We start from the raw sequence: 20,082 nt of genomic DNA on the forward strand, positions 1-20,082 counted from the left end.
GGTAGGAAAACAAATAATAATCAAATAAAATTGACTATTATTTTCTGGAAAGAAGGGAAGAAAAGATGAAGAAAAATGGCTAGTGTTTGGTGTTGGGTTTTTGCAAGAGTCGAGTGAGCACTTTTTCCTTAAAACCTTATTTGCCACCTCCCAAAGATGCTAGGAGCGTTGTGGCCTAGGCTTCCCAGGATAAAACTTGCTATGATTCAGTGTTTGAGCATTCAAACAAAGAATCCGGCGAGCAAGACGCGGTTATGAACACAGTTGGCAAAGAAAGGGAGTAGAAGCAGAATTTTGAGGCTGGAAAACAATATTTCATGTACAGTGATAGTGCTGTAGTGTTGTAAAAATCTGCTTCTCACTACCTCTCTTATATAGGGGTGAAGGAGCCAATAGCTTTTAATGAGGCACTTTAAGGCACCCCCCACTACACCTTGTAACAGCAACATTTACCATGGGTTTCAATTCAAAAATAAAGATTGGAATTAATTCCGTAACAGTAAGAATTGAACCCAACGGTCACAGAAAGCAGTACAGGTTCGTGTAGGCCGAAACTTCCAGTTTCGACCATCAGGCCGAAACTGGAAGTTTCGGCCTTGGTGCCTTGTCTCGTCTCGGCCTCCTTTGGCCGAGACCACAGTTTCGGCCCATGGCCGAGACTTGGATGGCAGTTTGGCTGAAACTGCTCCAGTTTCGGCCAACCTAGTGGCATTGTGTTGGAAAATTACTCCGGGGCCGAGACTTGGATGGCAGTTTGGCCGAAACTGCTCCAGTTTTGGCCAACCTAGTGGCATTGTGTTGGAAAATTATTCCGGAGTTTGGCATAACTTAGCCCGCAAGGCCAGCCAATTTCCGGACGACATTCGTGCCCGCAGGTGCCGGCGCACACGAGCTCGGGCTTGTGTCAAGCCTTTTTCAATCTCTGCTAGTTGGAATTTGATTTGCACCCCCCCACCCCTGCCCCCGTGCGAGAGAGCCTCTATGCTATACAATTCTACAAGCTTCAAAAGAGCTCTTGTATATAAGGGGGGAAAATCTTCATTCCAAAGCAATGTGGGACAAAAGCTCACTTTTTCCCTTCATTTTCCAACTCAAATGGGTCTACTTTGAGAATCAATATCTCATTCACCCATTATCCGTTTTGAGCGTACAATATATCAATCTCTTCGTCTCACTACGAAGTATCCGAATCCACTTTGATCCGACCCAAATCGGAAGTGGACCCCACTGATAATTGTACCACAAAAATAGCCACTTAACATGCCATTTTATGTCATTTTAAGCTATTTTTCCAACAACTGTCACTACATTACATAGACGAGCATAACTTGTTCCTCAAAACACGTTAAATTTAGGTGAACTACACACCCATCTTACGTATTTCTACCACCGATCGCACACAACCCCATGACCAACTACAAAAGTTGGTAACATGATAAATAAAAAAGAGGAAAAAATAAATCATAACTACAAACGAGCCGAATAAACTCAGCTACACTTCATAAATGCACAAATACAGTCAACAACGACACACACAGCAACACAACAACCCAGTAAAACAAAAAAAAAAAAAAAAAACAAACTATACAGTACCTAAACTTGCTAACACGCTAAAAAAAAAAAGATGAAAACAAATGAAAATTGCATACGAGCCCGGAAATCACAAATACAGTACACCACGACACTGATTATATAAACAATGAATAACGATGGACACAATGACATACATGTTGACTCCATAGCAACAACCAATCTCCACAAAATACCGAAGAATGAAAGAAAGCTTGGGAAACTTCAGAAGAAAAATGACGCCAGACGAGAAAGACTGTGAAACGGAAATGATTAGAGGAATCCTACATTACCTTAATTATTCATCCAAAAAATATGCATAATAAAACTAATCTAATTAAAACTAGGAAAGATAAATAAACTCATTTACTAAAAAATCCCTACCATGCAAAAAGGAAAGAAAAAAAATAAAATCACATCCACACATCTGAACAAAATTCATGGCTAAGATTAATTCTCACGTCCTCACCTAAGGATGAGTACTCATTTGATCCTTAATATATATATATATATATATATATATATATATATATATATATATATATATATATATATATATATATATATATATATATATATATATATATATATATATATATTAAAGCATAATGAAGTATGAAAAACCTCTCCAAAGTTTAATAAAACAGAATCTAGCCACAAAATTTTCCCTCCAAAGTGTGAATGCGTTAATTGTGTGGGTAGATGTATTTATACATATTTTTTGAAGTTATTATGTGTATTTATATTTTATAAATTATATTTTATTATTATAGCTTTATCTCTATCTATATATATATATTAAAGCATAATAAGGTATGGAAAAAAGTTTATTGTGTTCAAATTTATTGGTAAAATTTTATATTTAATATATTTTTTGTATATATTCATTTAAACCTCAATTATAATTAATTTGACTCCACATATATTGTTAGGAATATAACGGAATAATGCAGAAGCGAAGAATCGAAAATTGAGAATTATAGAAGTTAAATAATAGGAAAATTATATAAATGAAGAAAATTATATAAATGACAAAATAAGAAGTTGCTAAATTGGGATAAGATATAATAAATATATATATTAATCTCAAAAGAGAATTACAAATATATATATATATATATATATATATATATATATATATATATATATAAGCTACGTGAAGAAAGAAAGGAAGTAGAATGAATTCAAATGATATTTATAAGAGGTGATTTACAAAGCAAAACAAACATGCTATTTATACATTCTAAATGAGAAGAAAAAAAAAACGCCATTAGCACATGCTATGCGGGAGATTATTGCGGCAATTGTGAGGGACGTGGGAAATGGAGAAAAACTGCATGGCGAGTGGTCTTAATGTATGAATTTGAGCCATACAATATTTATATCCTAACATATATAAAGAGGAGAAATTAGATATAAAATAAATATAGTTCATACATAAATAATCTTTTTCAAAATAAACACATAATATCTCTCTCTAGGGTTTCTTTCTACCTAGGGTTTCTCTAGGTGTTTCTTGTCGATCCATCGACGGTTTCTTGCGAAGATTTCCAATTTGTGCAGCGTAGCAGCCGGTGTAGCGTGATGGCGTCGTCTTCAGTCGTGCCAGAAGTCGCGGGACTTACGGCCAGGTGGGCGGATATCGTGTTGGAGGAGGAAGCGTCGGCGTTCATGCCGGATGCAGAGACGGATGACGTCGAGCCTACCGGCGTTGTGGAGGAATGTTGGTGTGTTGTGGGGAGGTTCTTGACACGGAAGCTTGTCAGGTTGGAATTCATGAGCCAGGTCTTGGCTTCGGTATGGCAACCGGTGAGCGGAGTCGAGGCCACGGAGATAGAACCTGGTCGTTTCCTGTTTGTTTTCCATCATATAACTGACATGGAACGAGTACTGAACGAGGGACCCTGGTCTTTCGATAATAGCACGCTGGTGTGTAAGCAAGTCCCGGACGGAGTCATGCCGGTGGATATAGTTCTGGATACGGTCGATCTATGGGTTCAATTACATGGACTACCGAAGGGTTACTCGTCCAGCCGGATTCTGGAGCAGATTGGAAATTTCTTGGGCAGCTTTTTTAAGAGTGATGATCGTTATGACAATGTGCCATGGAAGGTGTTCCACCGTATTAGGGTTTCGTTGCCTGTTGATTAGCCCTTAAAGAGACGAATGAATTTCATTAAACGGGACAAAACAAGTTGCTGGGTCACGTTCAAGTATGAACGTTTACATACATATTGTTACTTCTGTGGGTTGCTCGGATATTCGTATCAGTTTTGCCGTGGGGCGAGGGATTCGAAGGTGCCGGTCGACGAGTACTTGTATGGCCCGGAATTGCGGGCGGGGGGGGAGTTGTGGCCCCAGGCCGGTAGGCGGAAGTTGGCTGTTGCCGACCGGACGACATGCAAACATGCGGAAGCCGCAAGCTCCACTTGTGTCCGAAGGGCGGCTTCCGGGTAGTGGGAATCGGGCCACTGAGGCCGTAGAGGCGGAGGTGGTGGCGGTTGCCAAGCGGCGCCGAGAAGAGATCAGTGATGAAGGACGGGTGGGTGTAGAAGGGGATGTTGTTATGACCGAATTTTCAAAAAACTTGCAGCAGGCGGGATCTGGTCTCCAGACCCGCCTGGATCAATGAGTACCCTCAGCTGGAACTGCCGTGGCTTGGGTAATCCACGGACAGTTCATGAGATTGTGGACATGGTGTCCCGTAAGCAACCCGACTTTGTATTTCTGATGGAGACTAAGGTGGGGCGCGATGACGCAGAGCGGATTCGTGTCAAAATCGGTTACGAAGGCCTGTTTTATGTTGATAGTGATGGTTTGAGTGGTGGTATAACGCTATTGTGGAAGAAGAATAGTACGGCACGACTGTTAAGTTACTCAACGAACTATGTGGATGTTGAGGTAACTATCACTGGATATCCAGAATGGCGAATGACGGGGTATTATGGTTTTTTCGAACGAACAAGACGCGCTAAGTCATGGGATCTCTTGAGAACATTATCGGCCAGATCTGACCTCCCGTGGGTGGTTATTGGAGATTTTAATGATTTGTTATATGAGTATGAGAAGAGAGGGGGGAATCCACATCCGAATAGCCTCCTACGCGGTTTTGGGGAAGCTCTTGACGACTGTGGCCTCGCCCAGATGCCTATGCATGGATATCTGTATACGTGGGAAAAGGGGAAGGGGACGGAGAATTGGATGGAGGAGAGGCTTGATAAAGTTCTGGTAACAAATGAGTGGCGTAGCATGGTAACTGGGGCCAGGATGATGAATTTGAGGACTCGGAAATCAGATCATTCGGCCCTCTTTCTGGGAATCCATGAGTCCTTAGGGAGGAGTGGACCTGGTAGGAGGGGTTTCCGGTTTGAGATGGCATGGTTGCATGATGAGGGGTGCAGGAATGTGGTTGAGCAGTCTTGGCAGGAGGGAAGGGGGCAGGGCTTGCAAAGCTGTATTCAGTACTGTGGGGACCGGTTAACACGATGGGGTGGAGACCGGTATCACAAGTACGGGAAACGAATTAAAGAGCTGACAAGGGAACAGCAGCGACTGAGGGGGCGTATTGACCTGGCCTCGCTGGCAGAGTTCCAACGCCTGGAACAGCAACTGAGCTGCACTGAAGCCCAGGAGGATGCCTACTGGAGGCAGAGAGCCAAGCAACACTGGCTCAAGGGAGCGGATGCTAATACGAAATTTTTTCACAGGTACGCCTCTCACCGAAAAAAGAAGAATAATATTTCTAGATTAATGAATGATGATGGGGAGTGGGTAGAGGGGGAGCCTATGAAAAGTGTTATTATGCAATATTTTAATAGTATTTTCTCCTCTGGAACACCGGGAACTGGGGAGGATTTCTTTGAGGGGGTTAATCCGCGAGTCACTCAGGCACAGAATGAGTCGTTGTTACGACCCTTTGAGGTGGAGGAGGTTAAGAATGCACTATTTGCAATGTTCCCAGATAAGGCACCAGGCCCGGATGGAATGAATTCGGGTTTTTATCAGCAATTTTGGGATGTGGTAGGGGGGATGTGGCAAGCTTCGTTGTGAATTGTGTTGAATCCTGTGATTTCCCACCTGGTTTGACTGATACTGATATTGTTCTGATCCCTAAGAAAAACACCCCTGAATTAGTGACTGACCTGCACCCTATAGCTCTCAGTAATGTGATTTATAGAATCATGGCGAAAATGTTATCTAACAGAATGAAGCCATTGATGGAGGAAATAATCTCGGAGTCACAAAGTGCCTTCATCCCAGATCGACTAATAACAGATAATATCCTATTAGCTGCGGAGGTGGGACATTTTTTGAATAGGAAACAATGTGGAGTGGGGGGATGGAGTGCTCTTAAGCTGGATATGGCGAAGGCATATGATCGTGTGGAATGGTCTTTCCTTAGAAAGATGATGCTGGCTTTGGGGTTTCATGGTGGATGGGTGGAATTGATTATGAAGTGTGTAACCTCAGTTTCTTACAATATTCTGGTGAATGGCTCAAGATGTGATCCTATTATGCCAACACGTGGTTTAAGGCAAGGGGATCCTTTGTCCCCATATCTATTCATTATTTGTGCAGAAGGTCTGTCTCTATTGCTACAGCAGGCACATACTGTGGGGTCATTACATGGGTGCAGGGTAGCCAGAGGTGCTCCCCCAATCTCTCACTTATTCTTTGCAGATGACAACTTCTTATTCTTTAAAGCTAATGTGGAGGAAGCAAGTGAAATCAAAAGATGCCTATCTGTGTACGAGGATCTGTCAGGGCAGACAGTAAACTATCATAAGTCAAGCATATGTTATAGTAAAAACACAAGTATGACTGATAGGGAAAATGTGGCTCAGATTCTGGGAGTGACACAGGCCCCGAATTTTGGCAAGTATTTAGGACTCCCCTCTTTTGTTGGAAGACACAAGAAAGCAGTTTTTGAATATATTGAAGACAAAATCCGCCAAAGGATTGGATCGTGGAATAAAAAGCTGCTAACACAGGCAGGTAAGGAAATTCTGTTGAAAACAGTAGCACAGTCTATGCCTACGTTTTTAATGAGTGTTTTTTTGCTGCCTATATCTGTGTGTACGGCAGTGGAGAGAACTATGAATCGATATTGGTGGGATTCTGGAACTAACAGGCGAATACATTTGAAGGCTTGGGATAAGTTGTGTATCCCGAAAAAATATGGAGGATTGGGTTTTAAGGACTTACGTGCGTTTAATCTAGCAATGTTGGGAAAACAGGCATGTCGGATGTTGACTAAACCTGAATCTTTAGTGGCTCGTGTGTATAAGGCCCGATATTTCCCTAAGGGATCTTTTTTTGATGCACAGATAGGACATAATCCTAGTTTCTGGTGGAGGAGTATTATGGCAGCGAAGAGTATAGTTTGCAGTGGGGTAAGGCGCAGAATTGGTAACGGGGAGTCTACACTCATATGGGCTCACCCCTGGTTACAAGATGATCATGACCCTATGATACAAACGGAAATGCCAACACAGCTGCAGGAGGCCAGAGTGGCAGGTTTGATTGATCAACAAACTGGCACATGGGATCCCTCAATTTTAACAGACTTATTCCAACACAATGATGTGGTGAATATTATGAAAATACCTGTTTCCCCAGATTACGATGACAATTGGTACTGGCATGGAGACCCAAAGGGAATATATTCTGTTAAAAGTGGGTACAGGCTAATTGTTGGAAATTATCAGGAGAATAATGGGACATTTGCAAAATGGTTGGACTTATGGAAGCTCAAAATCCCCCCAAAATGGAAAATGTTCCTATGGAGAGCCATTAGTGATATTTTGCCTACCACAACCAATTTGCTTATAAAGAGAGTGGATGTGGATCCACATTGTGCCATGTGTGGAGTATTTCAAGAACACACAATGCATGCCCTAGTGTTGTGTGAATTTGCAAAGAACATTTGGGAACAATCCAACCTTACGATCCCCAACATTGACACAAATATTTTTCATGTTTGGTTTGGTGAACTTTTAAATGTTTTAGATTCTGATGGAATATTATATGCAGCAGCAATCCTTTACAATATATGGAGAGCAAGGAATGGGGCGGTTTGGGAAGCAAAGTTACCGAGGCCGACCACCATACTCAGGATTGCCGCTGCAGCCAAGGAATCATGGACTCGGGCACATCCACCGCCCGTAGCCCGTGCTGCTTCGCTACCGACCGAACCACATTTGGTGCAGGAGGACGCCGAACTGCACCACGCCGAGATGCACACTGCCGAGCCGCAATATGGACCGCCCAAGAGAATTTGTTATGTCGACGCGGGATTCTTGCCAGAGACAGGCCAAGCTGGGGGTGGAGCTGTTCTAGTAGACACGAATGGATCGGAGGTTTTATTTCGGCTTATGCCGGACCACTCCGGAACTGTACCTCGCCGCTTATGGCCGAGGCATTGGCATGCAAGGAGGCTCTATCATGGTTGAGGGATCGGGGAGAACAGAATGTCGAGATGTACACGGATTGTCTAACGCTACACCGCTATCTTACCACACCAACCGTTGCGTTGCGTACGTACCTAGGCTATGCCATTGACAGCTGCATGCTGACTGCATCTTTATTTCAGTCTTGCTCGTTTCATTTAATTCCTAGATTAGACAATTATTTAGCTCATGCTTTAGCTACTACTGCTTATCAGCAATCTGCTGCTATGTATTGGGACTTGCTCCCACCAAACATTATTTCGGCCTATTTTTAATAAAGTACCATATAATTTTCAAAAAAAAAAAAATCTTTTTCAAAATGAATAAGTTTTTGGTAGAGATTTTCGACAAATATCGCCTGTTATTTTATTTACAAGTTTTATTTAAATACGTTAGTTATATTATTGATAGGTTCGAGCCTCAGTGGAGGCATTTTATTTAATTCGGTATCCTCTTCCTAAAAAAAAAGTAGTTATTTCAAATTTAAATTTCTTTCAAAAAAAAATTCAAATTCAAATAATAATACAAGTAACAATAAACTTTAAAATCAACATTTTTTTTTGAATGTTACTGGCTCTATTACATTGTAGTATCTGTTCATATACTTTCTCAACCTACTGAAAACACAAAGAACCAATAACGCCTCCACTGAGGCTCAAACTTATAATCTTCCAAATGGAAGTCCAACCCGGATACCATTGGACCACATAGTCCTGGTTTTAAAATCAACATAATAATAGTATAATTAAACTTTTAAAGATTAAATATTACATTCTATAGTTATACTTCATTTTTAATCAAACTAATTCTGAGCTCAAGATTTCAAGTACGTTTTTCTGTTTCCACAACCATTACTTTCTTTGCTAATTCAGAGAAAGTAAAAAATTTAATGGTAAATTTGTTAAATTAATAATAGTTCGTGCATCACAGGGAACAATTACTAAGTATGTATAAATAAATCTACCCACACGATTAATGCATTCATACTTGTTAATCTTGTTTCTATCAAAATGCATTCACATTTTGGAGGAAAAATTTTGTGGTTAGATTCTGTTTTATTATATATATAAAGATAAAGATGAACTAGTATTATTGGATTAATTTAAAATTTTTTATTCTTTTACATGTTTAGTTTAAAAAATAAAAAATAAAATTGCTATGAATCTACTACAATGGACCTTCATCCGTATTGCAACATCAACTCAAGAATCCAATGTATGCATGTACTAGAGTTGTTAGTTACGTACTTACGTTGGTAGCTAGTACAAAAGCTTAAATTACTTGTCAGTTTTTTAAGGCAGTAATTCAGCATTAATTGTTAAAGAATTTTTCTTTTCATTTTCTTTCTTTTGCCGGATCAATTAGGGAACGATCACTAAAATTTGTTATCAGTATATGGGTAGAATCGACCAATTCATGATAATCACTAATAAGTAAAAGAAATTACTATGTCAAATATTAATGGAAATTTTTAGTTTATGCAACTTTTTTTTTTATTATTAATCTAGAATTGAGATGTCCTGAATATATAAGTCTTAATTATAAGAAGCACCTTTAAATTCATACTATATCAGTCCAAAACTGGCTATATAACTCCTAATGATGTCTTAAAAAAAAAAAAAAAAAAAAAAAAAAAAAAAAACTCCCAATGATTATATATATATATATATATATATATATATATATATATATATAATAGCATAGGTGTCGTGGCACCTAATAGTTAGTTGTTGACCATGATGTTAGCTTCTGGCTTCCCTGAATTCCAACGGCAAAGAGGCCCCACTCCAACGTTACATTCAAGTAGATCACTTACTAGATGAGGTTGAATTGAAGTAGTTGTTCATACATGATTGCATAGTCATATAAATAAAACTAGTATTTGCACCCGTGCGATGCGGCTATAAATAATAATAATAATAATAATAATAGTAATAATAATAATAATAATAATAATAAATGAAGAAAATATGTATAGTGAAAAATTATTAAATAATAATTAATAATGAAATTGTATTACACATTATTGAAAATTTCTATACGGAATTTTTAGTCGTACTTATAAATTTCATTATCTCCACAAATCAAAATTTCTAATCTCCTTAAATTACTTATTCTAAAAAGTGCTGCGTACATTTGACCATTATTAAAGACAAACTTTTTCTAAAACAAATTCACATGCGATACAGAAAAATTATTGTATATAGTAAAAAAAGTATATGAATTTAATTCAAAAAAGTTTATACAATAATGCTAAATATAGTATAAAAATATATGAATTTAATTCATTTTATTTTTCAATTTAGAAAAAACTTAACCAATAAAAAGAAATTATATATATATATATATATATATATATATATATATATATACACACACACACACACACACACACACACACACACACACACACACACACACACACACACCACACACACACATATATATATATATATATATATATATATATATATATATATATATATTAAATTAACAGTATATAAAAATAAATCAATATAAATGTTATTTCATAATATATAATAAATAAATATATTACTTAATATAATAAATTATTGGTCATAGTTTTATTTTTTTCATTTTTTTTAAAAACAAATAATCAGCCCAAAACTAACCGAATAATGCATCCCATAACCTAAAATCAATAAAATCATATATAAATGAGTTGATGTTGTTTGATTTTTTTCATTTTATGAGAAGATAATCCCATAACATGTACACAGGAAAAAAAAATTAGAGGTTAAACATTAAATAATTGCATAATTATTAATCAAATGGTTTCAAACCACAAATAGAGGTATATATATATATATATATATATATATATATATATATATATATATATATATATATATATATATATATATATATATATAATGGATATATTATACCCACGACCCGACCCGGGGCACCATGGTGGAGGCCAAGAGCAACATGGACCCGGGGCACCACTGAGGTGCCCAAGAGCAACACGGACCCGGGGCATAAGGGAGGTGCCCGAGAGCAACGCGGACCCGGGGCACCATGGAGGTGCCCAAGAGCAACACGGACCCGGGGCACCATGGAGGTGCCCGAGACCAACACGGACCCAGAGCACCATGGAGGTGCCCCGACCCGAGCCGACTTACGCGGAGCTCGGGTCGGGGAGCTCGGTCCTACCCGAGCTCGGCACCACCCGAGCTCGGAACCCGACCCGACCCGGTCCGCCCGGGCCCGCTCAAAGTGAGATCTAACCACCCCCGATTTAGGGGGAGGCGGTTGGGGGGGGGGGGGGGGTTAGCTTGTATAAAAACTCACCTCCTTGTCCTAACAAAGGGCGATTCAATCTATATTCTACACTTATTACACACTTGGTCCTATTAGATCTTTGTAATAGCCAAATACTACAGCAATTAATATAATATACGGTCCCCAGCGACCTTTACGACATCGTTCTATATTATTCGCTTATTATTCTTATTATATTACGTTCTTATCCGGATTTATTGATTCGGGCACACCCCCGGGTTAATTAAATCCATCATTGGTGCTCTTATTGAGAGCTGCTGTACCAGCTCAAGCGTGTTCTATATCCAGTGGTCTACTACGCCCTCCGCTTCGCGTTCAAATTATCCAACAACGAGGCCGAGTATGAGGCACTCCTGGGGGGGCTCCGCCTCGCACTAAATATGAGGGCGGAGAAGCTCAAAATCCGATGTGACTCTAGACTCGTGGTGAGACAGGTCACAGGTGAATTTGAAGCAAGTGATGAAAGAATGAGGAGGTACCGGGACGTGGTGCTCCAGCTACTGGGGCAGCTGATCAATTACGAGGCCCTACGGGTACCCCGAGACCAGATCACAGATGCTGACATGTTATCCAAGCTCGCCCAAGGGGCCCCGGAACATATCTCAAAAATAGCCCGAATTCAAGATTTCAAGAGGTCGAGCCTGGACGAACATGGTGGTAGCATCATCATAGCACAATAATGAACATTTATACAGGTATAACTTATAAGTATAGTGAGTTAGAAGTCAGAAGTCACATTTAGACATTTAGTCAGTACTTATACTGATACCTGAGCTCAATGGCAGCAACATTTAAAATGTTACCTAGCCATGAGCACTTTCCAGTTTCCAGTTCCAACTTCCCAGCCTCACGAGGGACATTGATTTGAATCATTGATACACATACATGATACACTGATACAGAGGCATAAATTTATCATGAAATCAAATAAGTAAATAAGTAATCACAAATCAAATAAGTAAATAAGTAAACATACAACAATTGTAGGCATTCCAATTCCAGTGCTGGATGTGCAGCACAACTCTGCAGTACAAAAACAAAATGGAAATTAAAACTTAAACAATTAAACAGATCATTGCTGGAAGTTAGAAGTATATACCTTTCTCAATCCTTTCAACATCTTCAATATTTTCTTCAATTGAGATTGGTTGGTTGCTTAACCTTAGCCAATCCTGCGCACACACCAATGCCTCAACAATTCTAGGAGTTAGGGAACTCCTAAAGGCATCAAGTACCCTTCCACTTGTACTGAATGTTGATTCTGAAGCAACAGTTGATATTGGAACAGCTAGAATATCCCTTGTCATTTTAGATAAGACAGGGAACCTTTCAGATTGTTGCTTCCACCATCTTAGAAAGTCAAATGAATCATCCTCATCCACAATAACCTCAGAGAGATACACTTCCAACTCAGTTTTTTTCCTAGACAAATCCCCACTCACCAATTTTTGCTTCTTAATCTGAGATTTCAGTAATGATTGAGGTCTCCCAACAGAAACTGAATCAGATATTGTTATTGAGGGAGAAAATTTTTCAGATTGTTCAACACACTGGACAGGGAAGCATGCAACATAATCTTCAAACAACTCCTTAAGGCCAACAATCACCTTATCAAACATTGTTTTACCCTTGTCCTCACCATATAACTGGTTAAACTGAATGGGCATATACTCAATTTTGTCCCTGGGGTCTAAGATATTTGCATAGAATATCAAAAAATTCATTTTTTCAGGGTCACCCCAATACTTATCAAATTTTGCCCTCATATTTTTACCCATCAGTTTAACACTATCTTCTGTAGCTTCCTCCATATTTTTCAACAAGCAAGACAAATCAGAAATCTCAGAGAAGAAGGTATTAGAAGTCACATACAATGATCCAAAAATCCTAACAGTCATTTCATAAAAAGATTTTAGAATCATAACCAAAGATTGAATGGATTCCCAATCTAAGAAATCAGGTACACTTCCACCCAAATCAGATTTAAATGAACTGTCATGATCATCATAGGCTTCAAATACCTTCTGAAACAGTAATGCAGTATTAAGCATCATATATGTGGAATTCCACCTTGTAGGGACATCTAGACACAGAGAATTCTTAGCTTCCACCCCAATTAGATCAGCTAGTGATTTAAACTTCTGCAACCTAGCAGGTGAGCTCCTCACATACCTAACAGCATCCCTGACTTTCTTAACAGAACTGTCACATTCTTTCAACCCATCCTGTACCACCAAGTTAAGAATGTGAGCAATGCAACTCATGTGCAAATACTTACACCTAACAGCAGTACAACCCCAAGAGCCCAACTTCTTCTTCAAGAATCCTAGGGCAGTATCATTGCTGGAAGCATTATCTACTGTCACACTAAACACTGATTTTAGACCCCAGTCCAAAAGGCAACTCTCTAAAGCCTTTGCAATACTTTCCCCCTTGTGGGAATATATAGGAACAAATGAAATAATCTTCTTTTGCAGCTTCCACTCACTATCAATGAAATGTGCAGTTATGTACATGTAGTTTATTCTCTGGACTGAGGTCCAAGTATCAGTTGTGATACTTACCCTCTGACTGCTAGTCCTAAAAAACTTCTTCAAGTTGACCCTCTCATCAGAAAATATCTTGAAAATGTCCCTACTGATAGTCCATCTTGAAGGGATTTTAAACCTAGGACAGCAAACTAAAACAAACTTTCTAAAACCCTGTCCCTCAACAATCCTAAAAGGAAGTTCATCTAAAATAATCATCTCAGCTAAGGCTCTCCTTATCAAGTCTTGATCAAACACCCAAGTACCCAACACCCCTTCAGTTCCTTCACTACTTTGAGTTCCAGCAGAAGAAGGTGCAGGTTGGAATGTGAGTAGGGACTGCCTTGTCTCCTTAGAGTGAGGATTTTTAAGGCAGTTTACCACATGAAGTCTGAGAGAAGAAGTCCCATGTTTCTTGCTCTCACAGCAATACACTTTTGCACAATATATACATTTTCCTTTGATGACAATGCCCTCACTGTCTTTGATCTTTTCAAAGTGATCCCAACCCTGGATTCATCCTCTTTCCTTTTCTTTGGAACAGGTGGAGGCAAAGGCTGCTGAGACTGAGGAGTAACAGTCTCTACAGCAGGTGCTTCCAACTCAGGTTGTGTTCCAGATACACCAGTAACAGTCTCTACACCACTAACACTTTCCATCTAAAAAGGGGAAAGTATCAGTGACACAGAATGGGAAATCACTCATTCAAAATCATCAACAGAGAATGGCCTTTGTCACATACACACATGTATCAATTAAAGTGTTAAACAGGCAAAATTCAGTGAATTGAACATTTCATCATGTATGCAGAATTGCACATAAATGATTTAAGGGTCACATATCCATAAACTTATAATTTCACATTTTCACAGTTACAACTTACAACTAAGTAACTAACAACTTACAAATTACAATTTACAATGAAATCCATAATCAAGCATTCAAGCTAAGTAGGTGTATGCTACTTTATATGCTCATCATTTATATGGATTTCAGTCACACACTCCCACATTTATATGGATTTCAGTCACACATGAGTACAAGACACACTCCCACATTTATATATGGCTTCCACACAAATACCATCATGCTTAACATTTATATGGATTTCAGTATTTAACACACAGTGGCAACTGGCAAGGGGCTAGGGTAGTATGGCTTCCACCACAGATTAGGTTACAAATTAGAAACCCTAATCAAACAATTCACAAATTCATACTCAAAGAACTACTGACATGCAATCCGGAACTTCTCAACGGATTTACAAGTATCATAGTCCAGTGAGTCCACAGATTAGGTTACAAATTAGAAACCCTAATCAAACTCACAAATTCACACTCAAAGAACTACTGACATGCAATCCGGAACTTCTCAACGGATTTACAAGTATCATAGTCCAGTGAGTCCACATATTTACGTTACAAATTAGAAACCCTAATCACACAATTCACAAATTCAAACTCAAAGGACTAGTGGCATGCAATCCGGAACTTCTCAACGGATTTACAAGTATCACATTCCACATAATCATAAAAATTAGAAACCCTAATCAAGAAGACAAATACACAATAATCTATAATGGAAATGTAAATAGGGTTTAGTAATTACTTCGTTTCTCAAATTTAATCCCTCGAGAACAAAGGGCTTCGAATCCACTATTCCACCGTTCCACAGTTCCACCAGACTCCGGTGATCGGACTAGGGTCTAGGGCTTCCACCGTTCCACCACTCCGCCAGTCGCTACTCCGAGTCTCCGAATAGGGCTTCCACCAGACTAACAAACAGAGACTAAGACTCTCAGAGTCTTAGAGAGTAAGACACTAAGAGTCTAAGACTCAAAGTCTCAAAGACTAGAGCGAAAGAGAGAACGAGAGTCGAGAGATGAGAGATTGAGAGAAGTCTAGAAGAGTCAAGAGTGAACTGAGAGCTCGTCTGCGCTCAATGAAATGAGTGATATATATACATACACCAAACGACATCATATTATATAGCGGAAAAAACCCCTAGGGTTTAGTCGGGTAATCGGACGGGTTCGGGTGGCGTTTAATGCCTCCCACCCGAACCCCTTGCATCTGTCTAATAGCGTAGCCTCGGTTCGGGTTGGGTATTCGGATACGGTTCGCGGCACGGATGCGCCCGTCGGGTTTCGGGTCGGTCAGGTGGGTCGGAATTTTCGGGTTTTGCACACCCCTAAACGTACCCTAAGGGGGTACGAGGTCCGACCTCGCGTACCAACCCCAACGGGAGAGCCCAATGACACGGTCTTGTAGGACTATGTTGAAGAGGCTAACACATGGACAAAAAAAAAAAAAATTAGGCCTAACTCCCAGCTCGGCACGTTGCCGAAGTCTACCTCGGCGAGCTGCCGAGGCCCGCCTCGGCTGGTGCCGGGGTGGCAAAAAAAAAACAAAAAAACACAAGTATCCCAAAGAAAGGCAGTAACAGGTAAAATGTGGCAACCATCACGTCACCAAAGCAAAGGAGCCAATTGTTCATTCAAAATATTCAAAAAACATCCAAGTCTAGTACATCACTAACGGAGAACAAGGTCGGCTACTTTGAGCTCGGGCCACGTGCGTGAGGAAGGTCGGGGCGCGGAGCAAACCGACCCGGGGGGAGCGGAGCAAGGAGGTGGAGCGGCCCAAGACACCTCGACTCAAGACGCCTCGGCACAAGGCACCTCGGCCATGGTGTGTTCGGCTACATTCGCATATGGAGGTCGGGTCCGGATATTTACTCTCATTCGTTGACTCCTACTCGCAACGAAGAGAGTGGGGGACTCATGATGGATATATTATACCCACGACCCGACCCGGGGTAGCAACATGGACCCGGGGCACCATGGTGGAGCCCAAGAGCAACACGGACCCGGGGCACCATGGAGGTGCCCAAGAGCAACACGGACCCGGGGCACAAAGGAGGTGCCCGAGAGCAACGCGGACCCGGGGCACCACGGAGGTGCCCAAGAGCAACACGGACCCAGGGCACCATGCAGGTGCCCGAGACCAACACAGACCCGGAGCACCATGGAAGTGCCCGGACCCGAGCCGACCTACGCGGAGCTCGGGTTGGGGAGCTCGGTCCTACCCGAGCTCGGGACCCGACCCGACCCGGTCCGCCCGGGCCCGGTCAAAGTGAGATCTAACCACCCCCGATTTAGGGGGAGGCGGTTGGGGGGGGGGGGGGGGGGGTTAGCTTGTATAAAAACTCCCCTCCTTGTCCTAACAAAGGGCGATTCAATCTATATTCTACACTTATTACACACTTTGTCCTATCAGATATTTGTAATAGCCAAATACTACGGCAATTAATATAATATACGGTCCCCAGCGACCTTTACGACATCGTTCTATATTATTCGCTTATTATTCTTATTATATTACGTTCTTATCCGGATTTATTGATTCGGGCACACCCCCGGGTTAATTAAATCCATCAATATATATATAATACACTTTGTATATATAATATATATTAGTCTAATACGTGTCAATTGTAAATGGTTTAATCTACTTCTAAGTGTAATCAGCATATGAAGGCTAATATATTTATTAAAATAAAAAATAAATAAAAAAGAACATGGAATGGACAGTCCGGACAGAGCTTGAGTGCTTCTTCTCTCTATCTCCTCTAGCTTGCTCGTCTTCTCTCGATCTTGCTCTCTATAGCTACCATTTCTTTGAAATTGCTTACGTGAAAACATCACTAATCTGCTCCGATTACTGAACTACAGCTAATTTGGAAGTGAATTCGAAGGCAGGTATGTATTTTCTTCTATGTATAATCTGACAATCATATTGTGTATCTTTGTAATTCGTGTAATTTATTAATTTATCTCTATGAATTTCTTTACTCTAAAACCACCAACACACTACACACTGATTATGTTTAACGAACTTACCCCCAAAATAGCTTAATCATAGATCTAGGGTTTTATATTCTCCTGATTCAGATGCATGTTTTGGTAACCTTCATTATTTGACTTTTATCTACTTACTTTGTGATTATCAATGTGTTATTGATTGTTGTAGATCTATGGTTGTTTCTTTATTCTAGTCTTTTCCTAAAAATTTTTCTAAATCTGTTTTTTTACAGATTGCATAGGAATTCAACAATTAAACACATTCGTCACAATAAAGATAAGTATTCTGGTTTAATTTAGTAGAACTCTTGTTTTTACAGTCCCTTATTTTCCTAAAAATATTTCAAACTAATCATATTTTTCAGATCTTGATTGTATATTCTATTATTAATTAGAACAGAATATTGAATCGTATGTCGAAACGGTTATTTAACTTTTGTTGGATTTATATGGTTGAAGAAACAGACTTGTTATATAGCTGCTTTGAAATTATAAATCTTTATACTATTCCATTATTTATATACTAACATTTTTTTTCCAGAAAATGACATGTGATGAAAATATTTTCTGATACTCATACTTCACTAAATTCATAAAACATTTAAGATCTTTTTAATGTGAGGCTGGAATTTGTGTGTGTGTGTGTGTGTGTGTCAATATAAAGGAAGTATCCACTTTATTTGTTAATTTGTGGCATTGATGATAACAATTAAGCTTCTAAATATCATTGATTGATAGAGCAGTTGTTTTTTCTGAGCCACTTTTTTTTTTTTTTTTTTACATATTTAATTTTGTTAATTTAGTGATATTTATCTTTGTTTCTTAATTTTGAGTTTTAAGTATAGTCTTTATGTTTTCAAAGTATATTGCCTTATTTCATTGATAGAGATGTTTTTTCTTTCTGAGCAAATTGTTTTTTTTTTTTTTTTTTTTTTTTTTTTTTTTTTTTTTTTACATATAAAGTTTTGTTAAATTTTGTTTGTTTCTTGATTTTGAGTTTTAAGTAGGCAAGTGATTTTCATGTTAGCTTTCTTCCCTATTTGCCTTATTTCTTTGGATTTTGATATGCCTTTATGTGTCCACTTGCAAACTGTGTCTGATCTCTTGGGTTAAATGTAAGTAGAAATTTCTGAGTGTTCTTTACTTTGGTCTCTCATTTACTTCAATTCTGAGTGTTCTTTACTTTGGTATCTTATTTAATTCATTCTGATTTTTTTTTATTTTTATAATTACTTATCTACAAATAATGTTTCTTGAGTGTTGACAAAGAAGAAATGACAGAAGAAATGATTTCGTATTTTCTGAGTGTTCTTTACTTTGGTGTCTTATTTACTTCATTTTGATTTTTATTTCGTTTTATGATTACTTAGCTACAAATAATGTTTCTTCAGTGTTAACAAAGAAGAAATGACAAAAGGGGACAGAACTAAAGACACAAAATGTTGATGACATTGGATAAATGTAAGCATTTCTGAACCTTATGAATTTATTTGGTTGATTTCAGTAATACTACATTATGGTTAACCTGATGTGCATGATCAAATATTATATCACATACTTACAAAGAATTGTGTGTACTTTTCTGTGTGTGTTCTATATTGATGTTACTACTTAATCAATAAGTTAGTATTAATCAAACTGCCATGTAAGTAGCATTTATACTTATACTTGAAATTCGATATTTCCTTATGGTATCCTAAGTCTGTAGACTTAGCAATCTGGAGAATACATTTTCTGCAGAGTTTTTAAATCATGCCCACATGTCTTACATTGCAAAGATCTTTGTGGATAAAGATTAGGTTCAACTTCTTCCATTAATAGCTTGACTGCCAGTTTGATTCAATCTTCAACCTTCAATCTTGATCTTGATTAGGACACCATTTTAGACTTGAATCTCTTGACTCCTGCAAAAAAAATAAAAAAATACACAAATTCTACAAACAATGTATAAAAAAGTCAACCTATTATTACCACCTAGCATAGCTACTATTAACTGAAAAGAATATAAAACTTTCATTTACTGATCTAGCATGTCTTTGATTTTTTGGGTTCAAGTAACGTATTCTTCGCAGGCGGGTGATATAAAAACTACGGTATTGCTATGATTGTTGAGTTTAAAATCTGTTTTGTCCATAAAGTTGTACTTACCTAGGGTTTTCCTAGAGTACATTTATGAACTAATTTATTTTTCGGATTACTTCATCTAGGGCTTCATATCTATTTTATTTAGGGTATAAATTTTCTATCAATTGTTTTGCTCAACAACGCTACTCATCCAGAATTTCATTTATATGTTAATTTGCTAGATCTAGAGTTTCTAATGTTCAGTCTAATACTCCAGAACTCAAACAATTCTGTCAATTTCGCT

General features: G+C 38.7%; 1 long non-coding RNA gene across 1 annotated transcript; it reads left to right on the forward strand.

Moving 5' to 3' along the window:
• The first annotated feature begins 1,041 nt into the window (after window positions 1–1,041).
• On the forward strand, window positions 1,042–19,625 carry LOC109184949. The gene is made up of 3 exons (XR_002054903.1): window positions 1,042–1,053; window positions 1,425–1,427; window positions 19,536–19,625. It is a non-coding gene; the product is annotated as an uncharacterized LOC109184949 (long non-coding RNA).
• Window positions 19,626–20,082: the final 457 nt, after the last annotated feature.

Source organism: Ipomoea nil, unplaced genomic scaffold (assembly GCF_001879475.1).
Source record: "Ipomoea nil cultivar Tokyo-kokei standard unplaced genomic scaffold, Asagao_1.1 scaffold1298, whole genome shotgun sequence".
Lineage (NCBI taxonomy): Eukaryota > Viridiplantae > Streptophyta > Magnoliopsida > Solanales > Convolvulaceae > Ipomoea > Ipomoea nil.